Source organism: Grampus griseus (assembly GCF_964374135.1).
Source record: "Grampus griseus genome assembly, chromosome: 2".
In the NCBI taxonomy this organism is placed as follows: domain Eukaryota; kingdom Metazoa; phylum Chordata; class Mammalia; order Artiodactyla; family Delphinidae; genus Grampus; species Grampus griseus.
This window is the reverse complement of record NC_139018.1, coordinates 66632383-66653269: the sequence shown is the minus strand read 5'-3', so window position 1 is coordinate 66653269 and position 20887 is coordinate 66632383. Positions and strand designations below refer to the sequence as shown.

Below are 20887 nucleotides of genomic sequence, written 5' to 3'. Positions count from 1 at the left end.
GATTTTTTGATCATGGCCGTTCTGACTGGTGTGAGGTGATACCTCATTGTAGTTTTGATTTGCATTTGTCTAATAAATAGTGATGTTGAGCATCTTATTGGTGAAATTTAGGTCTTTGGCCCATTTTTTAACTGAGGTGTTTGTTTTTTTGATATTGAGCTCCATGAGCTGTTATATACTTTGGAGAGTAATCCTTTGTCCACTGATTCATTTGCAAATATTTTCTCCCAAACTGAGTGTTGTCTTTTCATCTTGTTTATGGATTCCTTTGCTGAGCAAAAGCTTTTAAGTTTCCTTAGGTCCCATATGTTTATTTTTGTTTTTATTTTCATTACTCTAGGAGGTGGGTAAAAAAGATCTTCCTGTAGTTTATGTCCAAGAGTGTTTTTCCTATGTTTTCCTCTAAGAGCTTTTTTTTTAACAACTTTATTGGAGTGTAATTGCTTTACAATGGTGTGTTAGTTTCTGCTTTATAACAAAGCGAATCAGCTATACATATACATATATCCCCACATCTCCTTCCTTTTGTGTCTCCCTCCTACCCTCCGTATCCCACCCCCTCTAGGTGGTCATAAAGCACTGAGATCATTACCCTGTGCTATGCGGCTGCTTCCCACTAGCTATCCATTTTACTTGTGGTACTGTATATATGTCCATGCCACTCTCTCACTTCATCCCAGCTTGCCCTTCCCGCTCCCCGTGTCCTCAAGTCCATTCTCTACGTCTGCATCTTTATTCCTGTCCTGCCCCTAGGTTCTTCAGAACCATTTTTTTTTTAGATTCCATATATATGTCTTAGCATACAGTATTTGTTTTTCTCTTTCTGACTTCACTCTGTATGACAGACTCTAGGTCCATCCACCTCACTACAAATAACTCAATTTCATTTCCTTTTATGGCTGAGTAATATTCCATTGTATATATGTGCCACATCTTCTTTATCCATTCATCTGTTGGTGGACACTTAGGTTCCTTCCATGTCCTGGCTCTTGTAAATAGAGCTTCAGTGAACATTGTGGTACATGGCTCTTTTTGAATTATAGTTTTCTCAGGGTATATGCCCAGTAGTGGGATTGCTGGGTCGTAGGGTAGTTCTATTTTTACTTTTTTAAGGAACCTCCATACTTTTCTCCATAGTGGCTGTGTCAATTTACATTCCCACCAACAGTGCAGTGTAAGAGGGTTCCCTTTTCTCCACACCCTCTCCAGCATTTATTTGTAGATTTTTTGATGATGGCCATTCTGACTGGTGTGAGGTGATACCTCATTGTAGTTTTGATTTGCATTTCTCTAATGATTAGCGATGTTGAGCATCCTTTCATGTGTTTTTTGGCAATCTGTATATCTTCTCTGGTGAAATGTCTGTTTAGGTCTTCTGCGCATTTTTCAATTGGGATGTTTGTTTTTTTGATACTGAGCTGCATGAGCTGCTTGTATATTTTGGAGATAATCCTTTGTCAGTTGCTTCATTAGCAAATATTTTTTCCCATTCCAGGGGTTGTCTTTTCATCTTATTTATGGTTTCCTTTGCTGTGCAAAAGCTTTTAAGTTTCATTAGGTCCCATTTGTTTATTTTTGTTTTTATTTCCATTTCTCTAGGAGGTGGTTCAAAAAGGATCTTGCAGTGATATATTTCATAGAGTGTTCTGCCTGTGTTTTCCTCCAAGAGTTTTATAGTGTCCAGTCTTATATTTGGGTATTTAATCCATTTTGAGTTTATTTTTGTGTATGGTGTTAGGGAGTGTTCTAATTTTATTCTTTTTCATGTAGCTGTCCAGTTTTCCCAGCACCACTTATTGAAGAGGCTGTCTTTTCTCCATTGTATGTTCTTGCCTCCTTTGTCATAAATTAGGTGACCATATGTGCGTGTGTTGATCTCCAAGCTTTCTATCCTGTTCCATTGATCTATATTTCTGTTTTTCTGCCAGTACCATACTATTTTGATTACTGTGGCTTTGTAGTATAATTTGAAGTTGGGGAGCCTGATTCCTCCAGCTCCGTTTATCTTTCTCAAGATTGCTTTGGCTTTTCGGGGTCTTTTGGGTTTCCATACAAATTGTAAAATTTTTTGTTCTAATTCTGTGAAGAATGCCATTGTTTGTTTGATAGGGATTGCACTGAATCTGTACATTGCTTTGGGTAGTATAGTCATTTTCACAATATTGATTCTTCGAATCCAAGAACATGGTATATTTCTCAGTGTGTTTATGTCATCTTTGATTTCTTTCATAAGTGTTTTATAGTTTTCTGATTACAAGTCTTTCACCTCCTTAGGTAGGTTTTTTCCTAGGTATTTTATTCTTTTTGTTGCAGTGGTAAATGGAAGCGTTTCCTTAATTTTTCTTTCTGATTTTTCATCATTAGTGTATAGGAATGCCAGATTTCTATGCATTAATTTTGTATCCTGCAACCTTACGAAATTCAATGATTAGTTCTAGTAGTTTTCTAGTGGCATCTTTAGGATCATCTGTGTATAGTATCATGTCATCTGCCAACAGTGATAGTTTTACTTCTTCTTTTCCAATTTGTATTCCTTTTATTTCTTTTTCTTCTCTGATTGCCGTGGCTAGGACTTCCAAAACTGTGTTGAATAAGAGTGGTGAGAATGGACATCCTTGTCTTGTTCCTATCTTAGTGGAAATGCTTTCAGTTTTTCACCATTTAGTATGATGTTTGCTGTGTGTTTGTCATATATGGCTTTTATTATTTTTAGGTAGGTTCCCTCTGTGCCCATTTTCTGGAGATTTTTTATCATAAACCGGTGTTGAATTTTGTCAAATGGTTTTTCTGCATCTATTGAGATGATCATATGGTTTTTATTCCTTAATTTGTTAATATGGTGTATCACGCTGATTGATTTGCATATACTGAAGAATCCTTGCATTCCTGGGATAAATCCACTTGATCATGCTGTGTGATCATTCTTATGTGTTGCTGGATTCTGTTTGGTAGTATTGAGGATTTTTGCTTCTATGTTCATCAGTGATATTGGTCTGTAACTTTCTTTTTTTGTGATATCTTTGTCTGGTTTTAGTATCAGGGTGATGGTGGCTTCATAGAATGAATTTGGGGGTATTACTCCCTCTGCAGTTTTTTGGAAGAGTTTGAGAAGGATGGGTGTTAGCTCTTCTCTAAATGTTTGATAGAATTAGCTTGTGAAGCCATCTGGTCCTGGACCTTTGTTTGTTGGAAGATTTTTAATTACGGTTTCAATTTCATTACTTTGATAAGTCTGTTTATATTTTCTAATTCTTCTTGGCTCAGTCTTGGAAAATTGTATCTTTCCAAGAATTTGTCCCTTTCTTTGTGGTTGTTCATTTTATTGGCATATAGTTGTTTGTAGTAGTCTCTTATAATCTTTTGTATTTCTGCAGTGTCTGTTATGAATTCTTTTTCATTTCTAATTTTATTGATTTGCATCCTCTCCCTTTTTTTCTTGTTGAGTCTGGCTAAATGTTTATCAATTTTGTTTATCTTCTCAAAGAACCAGCTTTTAGTTTTATTGATCTATTCTATTGTTTCTTCATTTCTGTTTTATTTATTTCTGCTCTGATCTTTATGATTTCTTTCCTTCTACTGACTTTGGGTTTTCTTTGTTCCTATTTCTCTAGTTGCTTTAGGTGTAAGGTTAGATTGTTTATTTGACATGTTTCTTGTTTGTCGAAGTGAGAATGAATTGCTATAAACTTCCCTCATTGAACTGCTTTTGCTGCGTCCCATACGTTTTGGGTTGTCGTGGTCGTTCATTTCTTTTTTTTTTTTTTTTTTTTGCGGTACGCGGGCCTCTCACTGTTGTGGCCTCTCCCGTTGCAGAGCGCAGGCTCAGAGGCTATGGCTCACGGGCCCAGCTGCTCCGCGGCATGTAGGATCTTCCCAGACCGGGGCACGAACCCGTGTCCCCTGCATCAGCAGGCGGACTCTCAACCACTGCACCACCAGGGAATTCCCCATTTCTATGTAATTTTTTATTTATTTGATTTCTTCAGTGATCTCTTGGTTATTTAGTAGCACGCTGTTTAGTCTCCATGTATTTGTGTTTTTTACAGTTTTTTTTCTGTAATTAATTACCAGTCTCATAGCATTGTGTTCAGAAAAGATGCTTGATTCAATTTCAATTTTCTTAAATTTTCCAAGGCTTGATTTGTGAGCCCAGATTTGATCTATCCTGTAGAGTGTTCTGTGTGCACTTGAGAAGAAGTATATTTGGCCACTTTTGGGTGGACAGTCCTATAAATAACAGTTAAGTCCATCTTATTTAATGTATCATTTAAAGCTTGTTTCCTTATTTATTTTCATTTTGGATGATCTGTCCATTGGTAAAAGTGGGGTGTTAAAGTCCCCTACTATGATTCTGTTACTGTCGATTTCCCCTTTTATGGCTATTAGCATTTGCCTTATGTATTGAGGTGCTCCTATGTTGGGCACATATATATTTATAATTGTTATATATTCTTCTTGGATTTATCCCTTGATCATTATGTATTGTCCTTCCTTATCTCTTGTAACAGTCTTTATTTTAAAGTCTATTTTATCTGATAAGAGTATTGCTACTCCAGCTTTCTTTTGATTTCCATTTGCAAGGAATATCTTTTTCCATCCCTTCATTTTAAGTCTGTATGTGTCCCTAGGTCTGAAGTGGGTCTCTTGTTGACAGCACATATACAGGTCTTGTTTTTGTATCCATTCAGCCAGCCTGTGTCTTTTGTTTGGAGCAGTTAATCCGTTTACATTCAAGGTTATTATCAATATGTGTGTTTTTATTACCATTTTTTAAATTGTTTTGGGTTTGTTTTCATGGGTCTTTTTCTTCTCTTGTGTTTCCCGCCTAGAGAAGTTCCTTTAGCATTTGTTGTTAACCTGGTTTGGTGGTGTTTAATTCTCTTAGCTTTTGCTTGTCTGTAAAGCTTTTGATTTCTCTGTGAATCTGAATGAGATCCTCGGTTGTAGGATTTTCTCTTTCATCACTTTAAATACATCCTGCCACTCCCTTCTGGCCTGCAGAGTTTCTGCTGAAGAATCAGCTGATAACATCATGAGGATTTCTTTGTATGTTGTTTTTGCTTTCCCGTTGCTGCTTTTTTCTTTGAATTTAATTTTTGTTAGTTTGATTAATGTGTGTCTTGTTGTGTTCCTCCTAGGGTTTATCCTGTATGGGACTCTCTGCACTTCCTGGACTTGGGTGACTATTTCCTTTCCCATATTAGGGAAGTTTTCAACTATAATCTCTGCAAATATTTTCTCAGACCCTTTCTTTTTCTCTTCTTCTTTTGGAACCCCTATAATTTGAATGTTGGTGTGTTTAGTGTTTGCCCAGAGGTCTCTGAGATTGTCTTCAATTCTTTTCATTCTTTTCCCTTTATTCTGCACCTTGGAAGTTATTTCCCCTGTTGTCTTCCAGCTCACTTATTCGTTCTTCTGCCTCAGCTATTCTGTTATTAATTCCTTCTAGTGTATTTTTTATTTCAGTTATTTTGTTGTTCATCGCTGTTTGTTTGTTCTTTAGTTTTTCTAGATCTTTGATAAACATTTCGTGTATTTTCTCCATCCGTGCCACCATTCTATTTACGAGATTCTGGATCATCTTTACTATCATTACTCTGAATTATTTTTCAGATATGTCACCTATTTCCTCTTCATTTATTTGGTCCTGTAGGTTTTTACCGTGCTCCTTCATCTGTGACATATTTTTTTGTCACCCTCCCCCCCACTTCTTTTTGATGGGTGGGATAGTGTTCCGGTCTTACTGGTTGTTTGGCCTGAGGCTTCCAGCAGTGGAATTTGTAGGCTGTTGGTTAGAGCTGGGTCTTGGTGCTGAGATGAGGACCTCTGGAAGACCTCACTCGAATTAATATTCCCTGGGGTCTGAGATTGTCTGTTAATCCAGTGGTTTGGGCTCAGAGCTCCTACCGCAGGAGCTGTGGCCCAACCCTGGGCTCACAAACCAAGATCCCGCAAGCTGTGCAGGGCGGAAAAAAAGAAAAGGAGCAGAACAATAACAAAGAGTAAAACATAAGATTAGAAAACTAACAGATATGTTAGAAAGAATAAAAAATAAAAATATAGTTGAAACAACAAGCAGAAGGTAAAAACAGAACCACAATAGTAAAAAAAGAGGGGAGAAAAAAAAAAGCCAGAAAAGACCTTGGCTGTGAGGGGCGGGGCTTAGGCAGGGGGTGGGGTTTAGGTAGTATGCGGAGCCTATGCTTAGGACCCATGGGGCTGGAAAAGACCCTGGGGGTGGGGTAAGGGGTGGGGCTTAGGCTCAATGCAGCAGGAGGGGCCCAGGAGTGCCTCTGGCCTTGGAGGTTGGAGGACCAGGTCCAGGACCCCAGCAGGTTCACTAGGCCCCAGTGGGCGAGGGAAACTCCAGGCGCGTTCCCCCCGATCCTCCGATCCCGAAGGACCCCTTCCCATTGGCGTTTCTTCTTCTCCACACGCTCCCCCATGCCTCTTGGAGCCACGTGGCCAGAGGAGGCCCCAGGAGGCAGAGGACCAGACCTGGACCCCCACAGCTGGAGGGGCCCTTGCAGAATGAAGGACCAGGCCCAGGAGCCCAGCAGGCTTCCAGGGGCCTGAGTGGGCAGGGGAAACGCTAGACGCACTCCCCCCTAATCCTACAAGCTCCCCAGGTTCCCCAGGGGGTCCCGTGTGGGAACCCCTCCCCCCTCCCAGCCACCCCTCAGGGGCGTGGGTCCTGTCTGGCCTTCACTTCTCTTCTTCCTTCACTCCCCCCACGTCCTACCTGGTCACTCAGTGGTTCCTCCCCATCTCCTTGGGCATCAAGGTCCCCACCAGCGTCCACAGGTGCCCTAGTTGTGGGGAGATGTGAGCTCCACATCTTCCCGTGCCGCCATCTTGACTCTGCCCCACTATTTCAGGTAACTCTTAAAGTTTAAATTAATTTATGCTATCTTTGATGTTTTGTTATTGCCATACAAAAAAACACACTCCATGACAGGCAAACATTTTTATCTCTTAAAAAACATTAAATTTTTTAAATTAAAAAACATATAAATTTACCTTTAGAGATCTGATTCATGAACTAAATTTTTCAAAGTATTTCCAGAATAAACATGTTTACAAAACATAGACACTTTGAAAAGGTGGTGATGTATGTCTGTGTTCTAGAAAAGAAGTAGTGCTTAAGTATTGTTTAGGTAAAACATGGCTATTTAGTGCATAGCTCTCCAGCACTTATAGCATAGTGCTTGATATGTGGCAGGCACTCAGTAATAATTTATTGAGTAAATGCTGAATAAGAATATATATTGGGAAAATTTGGCTTTTTGATAAATACAACCATGGGAAAATTTGATATCCTGCTAATTAGTTAATGTTAAAGCTGAGAGCTGTAAACATTAGTTTACATCAAATGCACAATACTTCAGTATGGTAGTGGATATGTTTTTTATGCTATGGATTTTAATGTTACTATTAGCTTTTATGTTGAATCTGTTTCTAAGGATTTTCCTAGATCCCAATGGAGAAATAGTTGTAAATCTCTCTTATATACATATGAGGACTTTGGGGAAAAGAATGGAAGTTTTAAATGTCTTTTTAAATCAGTTATTTATTGGTAATAAATAACCAAGAGATATCACTGACAATTATCAGAAGGTTTAGAAATTAAATATTTGATAATATATACACATTGTTTGGAAATATTGTCACTAATACTTATGTGTATTTTTGATGTTTTAGATAGATTTATAACCTTTCAGAAGTCTGAGGCTTTTTCTTTGTTGAGGCAAATTATAAAGTGTGAAATGGGGGTAAAGTGAAGTAACATAGGAAAATAATTCATCCTTTTTGTAGTAAGTGTTCTATATAGTCTGCTTCTTTTTTTTAAGTAGTTTTGGGACTTTCGTATTTTTAAATATTAAGAATGGTCACTAAGGTGGCTGGCAGCAAAGAGCCTGAGAGGGTGGCCTCCCCAGGGCCTCACCTGGCGCTCTTGTAGCCCAGGAGAAGGAGGAAGGAGAAAGGAGGCTCATGGATGTGGCAGCCCCTGCCCACGGTGGGGAGAGATACTTGAGACTACTGGTGGTGGCCGCGTGCAGCCCCTGGTGGCTGCTGACTTTGCTGCTAGAGTGCACCTGCTGGCCGGTGGGTCCTGAAGTCCAGGACACCTGGCGGCTACTGGACTGCCACACACTCTTCTTGTTCTTCCTGGTGGTGATGCAGGCAGGCTGCTCAAAGCCACCAAAAACCAGGTGCATGAGCAACGGCAGCTCGTCAAAGATGTTCTGCAAATTCTCCCCAGCAGGCAGGTACAGGTAGTTCTTGGAATACTGGGCTGAGGAGATCATGCCCAGTCTTAACTCCTCTGAGTGTCTCTTGAACTTGAACTTGCCGAAGCGGGTGTTGTTGATTCGCAGGAAGTTCTTCTTGGACTGAACAAGCTGCAGGTTCCACTCCTGGAAGTTCTCTGGATCAGCCGTGTGGCTGACAAGGTCTTGGTGCTCCGGGCAGGTGTCAGGCCTGAGCCTCGGAGGTGGGAAACCTGAGTGCAGGACATTGGACCAGCAGAGACCTCCTGGCCCCAGATAACATCAATCGGTGAGAGCTCTCCCAGAGATCTCCATCTCAACACTAAGACCCAGCTCCACTCAACGACCAGCAGGCTCCAGTGCTGTACGCCCCATGCCAAACAACTAGCAAGACAGGAACACAACCCCACCCATTAGCAGAGTCTGCCTAAAATCTTAACGAGTTCACAGACACCACAAAACACACCACCAGACATGGCCCTTCCCACCAGAAATACAAGATCCAGCCCCATTCACCAGAACACAGGCACCAGTCCCCTCCACCAGGAAGCCTACACAAGCCACTGAACCAACCTTACCCACTGGGGCAGGCACCAAAAACAATGGGAACTACAAACCTGCAGTCTGCGAAAAGGAGACCCCAAACACAGTAAGTTAAGCAAAATGAGAAGGCAGAGAATTACACAGCAGTTGAAGGAACAAGGTAAAAACACACATAACCAAACAAATGAAGAGGAAATAGGCAGTGTACCTGAAAAAGAATTCAGAGGAATGATAGTAAAAAGATGGTCCAAAATCTTGGAAATAGAATGGAGGAAGTATAAGAAACATTTAACAAGGGCCTAGAAGAACTAAAGAGCAAACAAACAATGGTGAACAACACAATAAATGAAACTAAAAATTCTTTAGAAGGAATCAATAGCAGTATAACTGAGGCAGAAAAACGGAGAAGTGACCTGGAAGATAAAATAGTGGAAATAACGACCGCAGAGCAGAATAAAGAAAAAAGAATGAAAAGAATTGAGGACAGTCTCAGAGACCACTGGGACAACATTAAACGCACCAACATTAGAATAATAGGGGTCCCAGAAGAAGAAGAGAAAAAGAAAGGATCTGAGAAAATATTTGAATAGATTATAGTTGAAAACTTCCCTAATATGGGAAAGGAAACAGTCAAGTCCAGGAAGCAGAGAGTCCCATACAGGATAAATCCAAGGAGAAACACGCAAAGACACAAACTATCAAAAATTAAATACAAAGAAAAAATATTAAAAGCAGCAAGGGAAAAGAACAAATAACATACAATGGAATCCCTATAAGGTTAACAGCTGATCTTTCAGCAAAAACTCTGCAAGGTAGAAGGGAGTGGCAGGACATATTTAAAATGATGAAATGGAAGAACCTACAACCAAGATTACTCTACCCAGCAAGGATCTCATTCAGATTCAACGGAGAAATTAAAACCTTTACAGACAAGCAAAAGCTAACAGAATTTAGTACTACCAAACCAGCTGTACAACAAATGCTAAAGAAATTTCTCTAGGCAGGAAACACAAGAGAAGAAAAAGGCCTACAATAACAAACCCAAAACAAGAAAATGGTAATAGGAACATACATATTGATAATTACCTTAAATGTAAATGGATTAAATGCTCCCACCAAAAGACATAGACTGGCTGAATGGATACAAAAAAAAGACCTGTATATATGCTGTATACAAGAAATACACTTCAGATCAAGGGACACATCCAGACTGAAAGTGAGGGGATGGAAAAGAGATTCCATACAAATGGAAATCAAAAGAAAGCTGGGGTAGCAATTCTCATATCAGACAAAATAGACGTTAAAATAAAGACTAGTACAAGAGACAAAGGAGGACACTACATAATGATCAAGGGATCAATCCATGAAGAAGATATAACAATTGTAAATATTTATGCACCCAACATAGGAACACCTCAATACATAAGGCAAATGCTAACAGCCATAAAAGGGGAAATCGACAGTAACATAATCATAGTAGGGGACTTTAACACCCCACTTTCACCAATGGACAGATCAACTGAAATGAAAATAAATGAGAAAACACAAGCTTTAAGTGGTACATTAAACAAAATGGACTTAATTGATATTTACAGGACTTTCCATCCAAAAACAACAGAATACACTTTCTTCTCAAGTGCTCTTGGAACATTCTCCAGAATAGATCATATCTTGGGTCACAAATAAGCCTTTGTTTAAGAAAATTGAATTCGTATCAAGTATCTTTTCCGACCACAATGCTATGAAACTAGATGTCAATTACAGGAAAAAAGTGTAAAAAGTACAAACACATGGAGGCTAAACAATACACTACTAAATAAACAAGAGATCACTGAAGAAATCAAAAAGGAAATTAAAAAATACTTAGAAACAAGTAACAATGAACATATGACGACCCAAAACCTATGGGATGCAGTAAAAGCAGTTATAAGAGGGAAGATTATAGCAATACAATCCTACCTCAAGAACCAAGAAAAATCTCAAATAAACAACCTAACCTTACACCTAAAGCAATTAGAGAAAGAACCAAAAAACTCCACAGTTAGCAGAAGGAAAGAAACCATAAATATCAGATGAGAAATAAATGAAAAAGAAGTGAAAAAAATGATAGCAAAGATCAATAAAACTATAGCTGGTTTTTTGAGAAGATAAACAAAATTGATAAACCATCAGCAAGATTCATCAAGAAAAAAGGGAGAAGACTTAAATCAACAGAATTAGAAATGAAAAAGGAGAAGTAACAACTGACACTGCAGAAATACAAAGGATCATGAGATGTTACTACAAGCAACTATATGCCAATAAAATGACAACCTGTTAGAAATGGACAAATTCTTAGAAAAGCACAACCTTCCGAGACTGAACCAGGAAGAAATAGAAAATATAAACAGACCAATCACAAGCATGACATTGAGACTGTGATTAAAAATCTTCCAACAAACAAAAGTCCAGGACCAGATGGCTTCACAGGCAAATACTATCAAATATTTAGAGAAGAGCTAATACCTATCCTTCTCAAACTCTTCAACAATATAGCAGAGGGAGGAACACTCCCAATCTCATTCTACAAGACTACCATCACCCTGATATGAAAACCAAACAAAGATGTCACAAAGAAAGAAAACTACAGGCCAATAACACTGATGAACATAGATGCAAAAATCCTCAATAAAATACTAGCAAACAGAATCCAGCAGCACATTAAAAAGATTGTACACTATGATCAAGTGGGGTTTATCCCAGGAATGCAAGGATTCTTCAATATACAGAAATCAATCAATGTGACTGATTAACAAATCGAAGGAGTAAAACCATATGATCATCTCAATAGATGCAGAAAAAGCTTTCAACACCCATGTATGATAAAAACCCTCCAGACGGTAGGCATAGAGGGAGCTTACCTCAACCTAATAAAGGCCATATATGAGAAACCCACAGCCCGCATCGTTCTCAATGGTGAAAAACTGAAACCATTTCCACTAAGATCAGGAACAACACAGGGATGCCCACTCTCACTACTGTTATTCAACATTGTTTTGGAAGTTTTAGCTACAGCAATCAGAGATGAAAAAGAAATAAGAGGAATCTAAATCAGAAAAGAAGAAGTAAAGCTGTCACTGTTTTCTGATGACATGATACTATACATAGAGAATCCTAAAGATGCTACCAGAAAACTACTAGAGCTAATCAATGAATTTGGTAGAGTAGCAGGACAGAAAATTAATGCACAGAAATCTCTTGCATTCCTATACACTAATGATGAAATATCTGAAAGAGAAATTAAGGAAACACTCCCATTTCCAATGCAACAAAAAGAATAAAGTACCTAGGAGTAAACCTACCTAAGGAGACAAAAGACCTGCATGCAGAAAACTATAAGACACTGGTGAAAGAAATTAAAGATGGTACAAACAGATGGAGAGATATACCATATTCTTGGATTGGAAGAATCAACATTGTGAAAATGACTCTACTGCTCAAAGCAATCTACAGATTCAATGCAATCCCTTATCAAAGTACCAGTGGCATCTTTCACAGAACTAGAACAAAAACTTTCACTATTTGTATGGAAACACAAGAGACCCCAAATAGCCAAACAGTCTTGAGAGAGAAAAACGGAGCTGGAGGAATCACACTCCCTAACTTCAGACTATACTACAGAGCTACAGTAATCAAGACAGTATGGTACTGACACACAAACAGAAATATAGATCAGTGGAACAGAATAGAAGGCCCAGAGAGAAACCCACACACTTATGGTCACCTTATCTTTGATACAGGATGCAAGAATATACAATGGAGAAAAGACATCCTTTTCAATAAGTGGTGCTGGGAAAACTGGACAGCTACATGTAAAAGAATGAAATTAGAACACTCCCTAACACCATATACAAAAATAAACTCAAAATGGGTTACAGACCTAAATGTATGGCCAGACACTATAAAACTCTTAGAGGAGAACGTAGGCAGAACCCTCTATGACATATATCACAGCAAGATCCTTTTTGACCCACCTCCTAGAGATATGGAAATAAAAGCAAAAATGAACAATTTTGAGCTAATGAAACTTAAAAGCTTTTGCACAGCAAAGGAAACCATGAACAAGATGAAAAGGCAACCCTTGGAATGCGAGAATATAATTGCAAATGAAGCAACTGACAATCTCCAAAATATACAAGCAGCTCATGCAGCTCAATATCAGGAAAACAAACAACCCATTTCAAAAATGGGCAGAAGACCTAAATAGACATTTCCCCAAAGATATACAGATTGCCAACAAACACATGAAAGGATGCTCACATCACTAATCATTAGAGAAATGCAAGTCAAAACTACAATGAGGTATCACCTCACTCCAGTCAGAATGGCCATCATTAAAAAATCTACAAACAATAAATGCTGGAGAGGGTGTGGAGAAAAGGGAACCCTCTTGCACTGTTGGTGGGAATGTAAATTGATACAGCCACTATGGAGACCAGTATGGAGGTTCCTTAAAAAACTAAAAATAGAACTACCATATGACCCAGCAGTCCCACTACTGGGGATATACCGTTGTGAAAACCACAATTGTAAAAGAGTCATGCACCACAGTGTTCATTGCAGCACTATTTACAAGAGCCAGGACATAGAAGCAACCTAAGTGTCCATTGACAGATGAATGGATAAAGAAGATGTGGCGGGGCTTCTCTGGTGGCGCAGTGGTTGAGAGTCCGCCTGCCGATGCAGGGGACACGGGTTTGTGCCCCAGTCTGGGAAGATCCCACATGCCGCGGAGTGGCTGTGCCGGTGATCCATGGCCTCTGAGCCTGCGCATCTGGAGCCTGTGCTCTGCAACGGGAGAGGCCACAACAATGAGAGGCACGCGTACCGCAAAAAAAAAAAAAAAAAAAAAATGATGTGGCATATATATACAATGGAATATTACTCGGCCATAAAAAGATACAAAATTGAGTTATTTGTAGTGAGGTGGATGGATCTAGAGTCTGTCATACAGAGTGAAGTGAGTCATAAAGAGAAAAAAATACCGTATGCTAACACATATATATGGAATCTTAAAAAAAAAAAAGAAAAAACGATTCTGAAGAACCTAGGGGCAGGACAGGAAAAAAGACACAGACGTAGAGCATGGACTTGAGGACATAGGGAGGGGCAAGGGTAAGCAGGGAAGAAGTGAGAGAATGGCACTGATATATATACACTACCAAATGTAAAATAGATAGCTAGTGGGAAGAAGCCGCATAGCACAGGGAGATCAGCTCAGTGCTTTGTGACCACCTAGAGGGGTGGGATAGGGAGGCAGAGTGGAAGGGAGACGCAAGAGGGATGGGCTGTGGGGATATATGTATGGGTATAGGTGATTCACTTTGTTATATGGTAGAAACTAACACAACAATGTAAAGCAATTATACTCCAATAAAATTTTTAAAAAAAAGAATGTTTATAAATGTTTATTGACTAAATTGTACTCCTGGAAGTTTGAAATGCCTGTTGCAGATTTCCAAAACTCTTTTATTATTTATGTGGATACTGTTGGTAAAATTGAGCTAAAATTTCAGTTATTCCCTGAGTTGTGAATTGGTACCTTGAAAAAGTTTAATTTACTTCACACAGATAAACTGATTTCCCTAAGCAATTTTCCTTTGTTTACTGAGATAACAGCCCCTCTCTTTGGACAGGATTTTTGATTATATCACCCTGTTATAATTTGTGCTTATATTCTAAAACCAACAATGTGTAGATTGGTGTTAATATTTACTTTTCCTTTGAAGCTTTGTTTCTTACATCCTACAATTTAAGCAGTATATTTCTTTCTTTCTTATCTCTGATGAAGAGTCTACCCTCTAATAGGTGATTCATATTAGATGTGAATAAAAAGCAGTATTTTTAAAATTGTTGTAAAATATACATAACAGTTCAGTAGCATTATGTACATTCATATTGTTGTGCAACCATCACTACCATCTATCTCCAGAACTTTCTCATCTTCCCAAACTGAGTCTCTTTACCCAGTAAACAATAACTCTGAATTCCCTCCTCCCTCTGGCCCCTGGTAAGCACCATTCTCCTTTCAGAAACAGTATTTTTTATAATAAGATGAGAGAATGAAGCATGAGGAAAACTTTTTTTTTTTCTTTTTTGCGGTACGTGGGCCTCTCACTGTTGTGGCCTCTCCTATTGTGGAGCACAGGCTCCGGACTTGCAGGCTCAGCAGCTGTGGCTCACGGGCCCAGCCGCTCTGCGGCATGTGGGATATTCCCGGACCGGGGCGTGAACCCATGTCCCCTGAATTGGTAGGCGGACTCTCAACCACTGCACCACCAGGGAAGCCTGGAAAACATATTTTTTAAGATTGCATTAAACATAAACCTAACATTGATTTTATGATTTATTAATAAAATTTTATTTTATTTTTTTAATAAGGAAACCAGTGCGTACTTTATTTTGCTGTCATTCTTAGAATCTTCTTTTGGGAAAAACTCATCAACTCAAAGTTTGCAATATATTCCATAGTAGGTAGCTGCTACTTTTGCTACTGTTTCTTCTTCTTTTCAAGTTTTTGTTTTCATTTCTCTTTTTTACTTTTTATGTTTTTATTGAAGTATAGTCAACATTAAGGTTGTAAATCAGCAAATATTATCCATATGAAGGTAGGTGCTAAGCACTCTAGAGCAGCGGTCTCCAACCTTTTTGGCACCAGGAATCGGTTTCGTGGAAGACAGTTTTTCCACGGTCAGAGGGGAGGGGATGGTTCAGGCAGTAATGTGAGCGACGGGGTGGTTGGTTCAGGCAGTAACGTGAGTGATGGGGAGCGATGGGGAGTGGCAGATGAAGCTTTGCTTAGTTGTTTGCTGCTCACTTCCTGCTGTGTGGCCTGGTTCCTAACAGGCTGCAGACTGGTACCAGTCCACCGCCTGGGGCTTTGGGACCCCTACTGTAGAGAATCCAAGGATAATTAAATTACAAGACTTTGCTCTAGCATCTGTCACTCCCCTTCGCTCCACATTTATGCCATTACCACCTGAACCATCTCTCGCATTACTGCCTGAACCATCCCCCTCCCATCTGTGGAAAAATTATCTTCCACAAAACCAGTCCCTGGTGCCAAAAAGGTTGAGGACTGCTGCCCTAGACAAGCATTCCATACCTTTTTTCCATTCTTGGACCTTTTTTTGAGTATTTGTTATATAAATGGATTCCGTCCATGAAAATGTATTTGTACCTACAGAAACACTATTTTTATATATGATTTCAGAAGGTTCGCAGTCCTCCAGTTAAAAGTCTCATCCCTAAACCCTTGTATACTATTGGTGGGAATGTAAATTGGTACAGCCGCTGGGGAAAACATTATGGAGGTTTCTCAAAAAACTAAAAGTAGAACTACCATATGGCCCAGCAATTCCACTTCTGAATATATATATATATATATATATATATATCTGAAAGAAACAAAAACACTAATTCGAAAAGATACATGCCACCCCAATGTTCATAGCAGCATTATTTACAAAAGCCAAGATATGTAAGCAACCCAAATGCCTATTATCAGGTGAATGGATAAAGAAGATGTACACACACACACACACACACACACACACACACACACACACACACACAATGGAATACTACTCAACTGTAAAAAAGAATGAAAATTTGCTATTCACAACAACATGGATGGATTTGGAGGGTATTATGCTAAGTGAAGTAAGTCAGACAGAGAAAGACAAATACTGTATAATGTCGCTTTTATGTGGAATCCAAAAAAATACAACAAACTAGTGAATATAACAAAAAAGAAACAGACTCACAGATACAAAGAGCAAACTAGTGGTTACTAGTGGGGGCAGTATAGGGGTAGGGGATTTAGAGGTACATACTATTAGATGTAAAATAAACTACAAGGATATTATATTTTATAATACTTCTAAATGGAACATAACATTTAAAAATTATGAGTCACTATATTGTATGCCTGTAACATATATAATATTGTACATCAACTATACTCCAAAAAAAAAAAAAAAAAGGTCCCAGCCCTAGGAGATAGAGCAAGGGGAAGGGCAGGGAGAGGGAATGGCAGGTAAGAAAAAAAAACATGGATAGCTACAATGTGGAGTATGAGAAGTGCTGTATGAGAGATGTAAGCCCCATGGTATGGAGGATCAAAGGAAGAAGAGATCATGAGTTTGAAGAGAATTGTAAAACACATCATGGAGATGAACCTTAAAGAATAAATAAGATTCATTGTAGCACATTGAAGATAGCACCACACCTAGTTTGCTTTGTCTTTTCTTGGGAAAGAAATCTGAAAATGAAACTTCTAGTGTTCTATAATTCTGTTATGGAAACTTAACATATATGTCACTTGCCAAGTCTGCTTCATTAAAAAAAACCAATAGGGCCAGGTACTAAAGATGCTTTTGAAAATACATAAACTTAGCTATATCTGGACTATGACAGTAAAATTGTTGTTTATCAGTATTTTCTAAGTTTTCTATAATGAACGTGTATATTTTTATAATTTAAAAAGTAGATACCACTCATTCTTGTTTTTTTTTAAATTGAAGTATAGTTGATTTACAATGTTGTGTTAATTTCTGCTGTACAGCAGTGATTCAGTTATACATATACATACATTCTATTTCACATTCTTTTCCATTATGGTTTATCACAGGATATTGAATATAATTCCCTGTGCTGTACAGTAGGACCTTGTTGTTTAATGTTTCTATATGTAGTAGTTTGCATCTACTAACCACAAACTCCCACTCCATCCCTCCCCCTCCCCCCTTGGCAACCACATGTCTGTGAGTCTGTTTTTGTTTTGTAAGTATGTCCATTTGTGTCGTATGTAGATTCCACATATAAGTGATATCATATGGTGTTTGTATTTGTCTTTCTCTTTCTGACTTCACTTAGTATGATAATCTCTAGGTCCATCCATGCGCTGCAAATGGTATTATTTCATTCTTTTTTATGGCTGAGTAATAGTCCATTGTATATATGTACATCACATCTTCTTTATCCATTCATCTGTCAATGGATATTTAGGTTGTTTCCATGTCCTGTCTATTGTAAATAGTGATATTGTGAACATAGGGGTGCATGGTTCTTTGAATTATAGTTTTGTCTGGATATATGCCCAAGAGTAGGATTGCTGGATCATACAGCAACTCTGTTTTTAGTTTTTGAGGAGCCTCCATACTGTTTTCCACAGTGGCGGCACCAACTTACATTCCCACCAACAGTGTAGGAGGGTTCCCTTTTCTCCACACCCTCTCCACCATTTGTTATTTGTAGACTTTTTAATGGTGGCCATTCTGATCAGTGTGAGGTGGTATCTCATTATAGTTTTGATTTACGTTTCTCTAATAATTAGCGATGTTGAACATCTTTTCATGTGCCTGTTGGCCATCTGTATGTCTTTGGAGAAATGTCTATTTAGGTCTTTTGCCCATTTTTTGATTGGGATGTTTGTTTCTTTTGTTTTTGAGTTATGTGAGCTGTTTGTATATTGTGGAAATTAAGCCCTGTCGGCCATATCAGTTGCAAATATTTTCTCCCAATCCATAGGTTGTCTTTTCATCTTGTTTATGGTTTCCTTTGCTGAGAAAGCATGCATTCTTTAAAGACAATAAATTTCTGTGTAAATTGGTACCATGATGATTGGCTGTTATTAATAAACTGACATTTAATGACAGCCTTCCATATATTTGTTTTTTATTTAATGATCACAGGTGTTATATTATCCCTATTTTCTTAAATCTGTGAAGGGTTAAGTAACTTTCCCAAGACCACACAGTTACAGTGGGTTATAACTGAGGTTCATATCAGTTCTGATTGAGTTTAAAGCTCATGCTCTTAACCTCTACATCAAGCTGCCCTAATACAAAACCCAACAATATTTGACTCATTGGTTTTCTATGTTTAGTTCTGGTCCATTCAGCCCATTTAGGTTATAATTACTCTAATCTAGGCAATCTCTGATAAAAATAAATTTGTCAATGAATATGCCTAAACCTGTGCACCCATACATGGTGAGTATCCAACCAATGGTCTAGATTGGTGTCTCCTATATTCACGGTTTTTGCTTGTTTGTTTTTGACTCCTAAGAGATTGCTTTGGGCCCCTTTATACATCCTGGGAAGGTTGGAGGCAGTCTAGAAGCAGTCTCCTTTGGGCTTTAGGAGGAGAGCCCCAAATGATTCTTGGGAAGACCAATATTGTCTTTGGGCTGACCATACTGGTCTTGGGTATTTGGCTGGTTTCCAGGCACACTAGCTCTCAGTATAGCATTGTAGGTATCAGTGTTAATACAGTCATACTATGGCTTATTATGTCAATGTTAAAATTAATGGCAATGAGAAGACTAGATTTTCTACAGTCAATATGTCTTAATTTTATAATTAGAAAAAAATAGCAAACGAAGAAAGTATCCTACCAAAAGAATTTGGGGGGGACAGATGCATATGATGATTGTGTCTTTGTATATGTGTGTTTGCTAAAGGCTTAGTTCCTGAGGTTTGGTTTTATTCAGGCCAATGTCATTTCACAACTAATATATCTGAGTATATACCAGAATTAAGCCAGCTCCCAAGATTTGGATGGAAGTGCACCAACCAAAGGGTTACTGGCCTGGCTTGAACCATGGCTTTCATCAATTTATATAATCTGGAGCAGACTGTCAGAATCATGTCTGCCTTTCTAGACCTAATTAAATTATCTTTTCTCTACTTGTGAACCTAATCTTCCTTTCCTCTTATCATTGACTTTAGATCTCTTTTAAGATATGCTGTGTTCTACTTTTTCTTATGTCCCATATCCCACAAACCACATAAGCTTCTTAGACTCCCATTTGACCCCCCTGTGATTTGACTTCCCTTCCTTTCCCACTAAACTCCTTCATATACCATGGGATCACTCCCCCAAAAACCTTATATACTCACTGCCCCCTCTTTCCTTCCTTTACTTTCCAAAATCTCTAACTTAGCATACATTTGACCCTCACTTAAAATGTCTTTCCTCCCCAGTCAGTGGGAACCCCAATCCTGCATACCCTTTATTCTAAATGCCTACTACTTAGCATTTTCCCCAAACCCGCATTTAGGAAACATTTCTCCCTCTTTGGAATTCACATAGCATTTTATTTGGACCGTTCCTATAGCACTTCTTATGTTCTCTGTTCAAAACTTGCGTAACTGTGTTATCTTCTCTACCAGACTGTTACACCCTGGAGGGCTAAGGCTCTGTTTCATTCATCTTTGTGTTTCTCACGATACTAAACTCAGTGCCTTCCTGTGACCACTCAGGAAATGTTGATCAGTGAATGAGTGTTTTATCTGTGTTGGTATTATCTTCCCAACTAGGTGGTAAGCTGCTTGAATGCAATAATTTTTTCCTATTTATCACAGTATTTCTTAGAGTACCTTGGACAATGGCTTATGCAATTAATATTGATTGAATAAATGGCAAAGCTAGTTGACTAATTGTCACTGTTTATGTGAACAGATCTGCGCCCCCTTATCTTTTTTACCATCCTGCTAACTCACTCCTGTGATCTCTCCCACCCCAACTGCTTTTACCTAGGAACTTTTTTTCTATGTGTAAGTTAAAGAAAGCATTTATTTTAAAAAACATACATTTTATTTCACTCTTCCTTTGAGAGAAAAATATTTTCATTTTAGGGATTTCTTTATGCTGTCTTTTTTCTTGTACTATATGTAACATCCTTGTGGTTAGTTGATACCTTTTAGTATTAACTTTTTTTGGTGTCTGGGATAATAGTCTGCATGTGGGCAGTTGTTATTTGGTTACATGCAGGCTCTGTATTAAATTACTGGTGAGAATCACTAGCATTGCTCCATTGTAAGATAATAAATTCTTTTATTTACTTGCAGGGATATTTAGCAAAGTGTTAAGTACCTCTCTATCCTTACCTGTGGAACACCTGCCTACCCCATAGACTTATAAGGATCAAATGAGATAATGAATATAAAAGCTCCATCTAAATGTATGGTATTTTTTAGAAACTACTTGAACACTTTAAAAGAGGTTTTCAGACAATGATGTCACAAAGA

The 20887-nt window shown here is 38.4% G+C and overlaps 1 protein-coding gene across 2 annotated transcripts in view; it reads left to right on the top strand.

Moving 5' to 3' along the window:
- NUBPL (NUBP iron-sulfur cluster assembly factor, mitochondrial) overlaps window positions 1-20887 on the top strand; it is a 249732-nt gene that overhangs the window by 181114 nt on the left and 47731 nt on the right. The gene's annotated exons all lie outside the window — the stretch shown is intronic.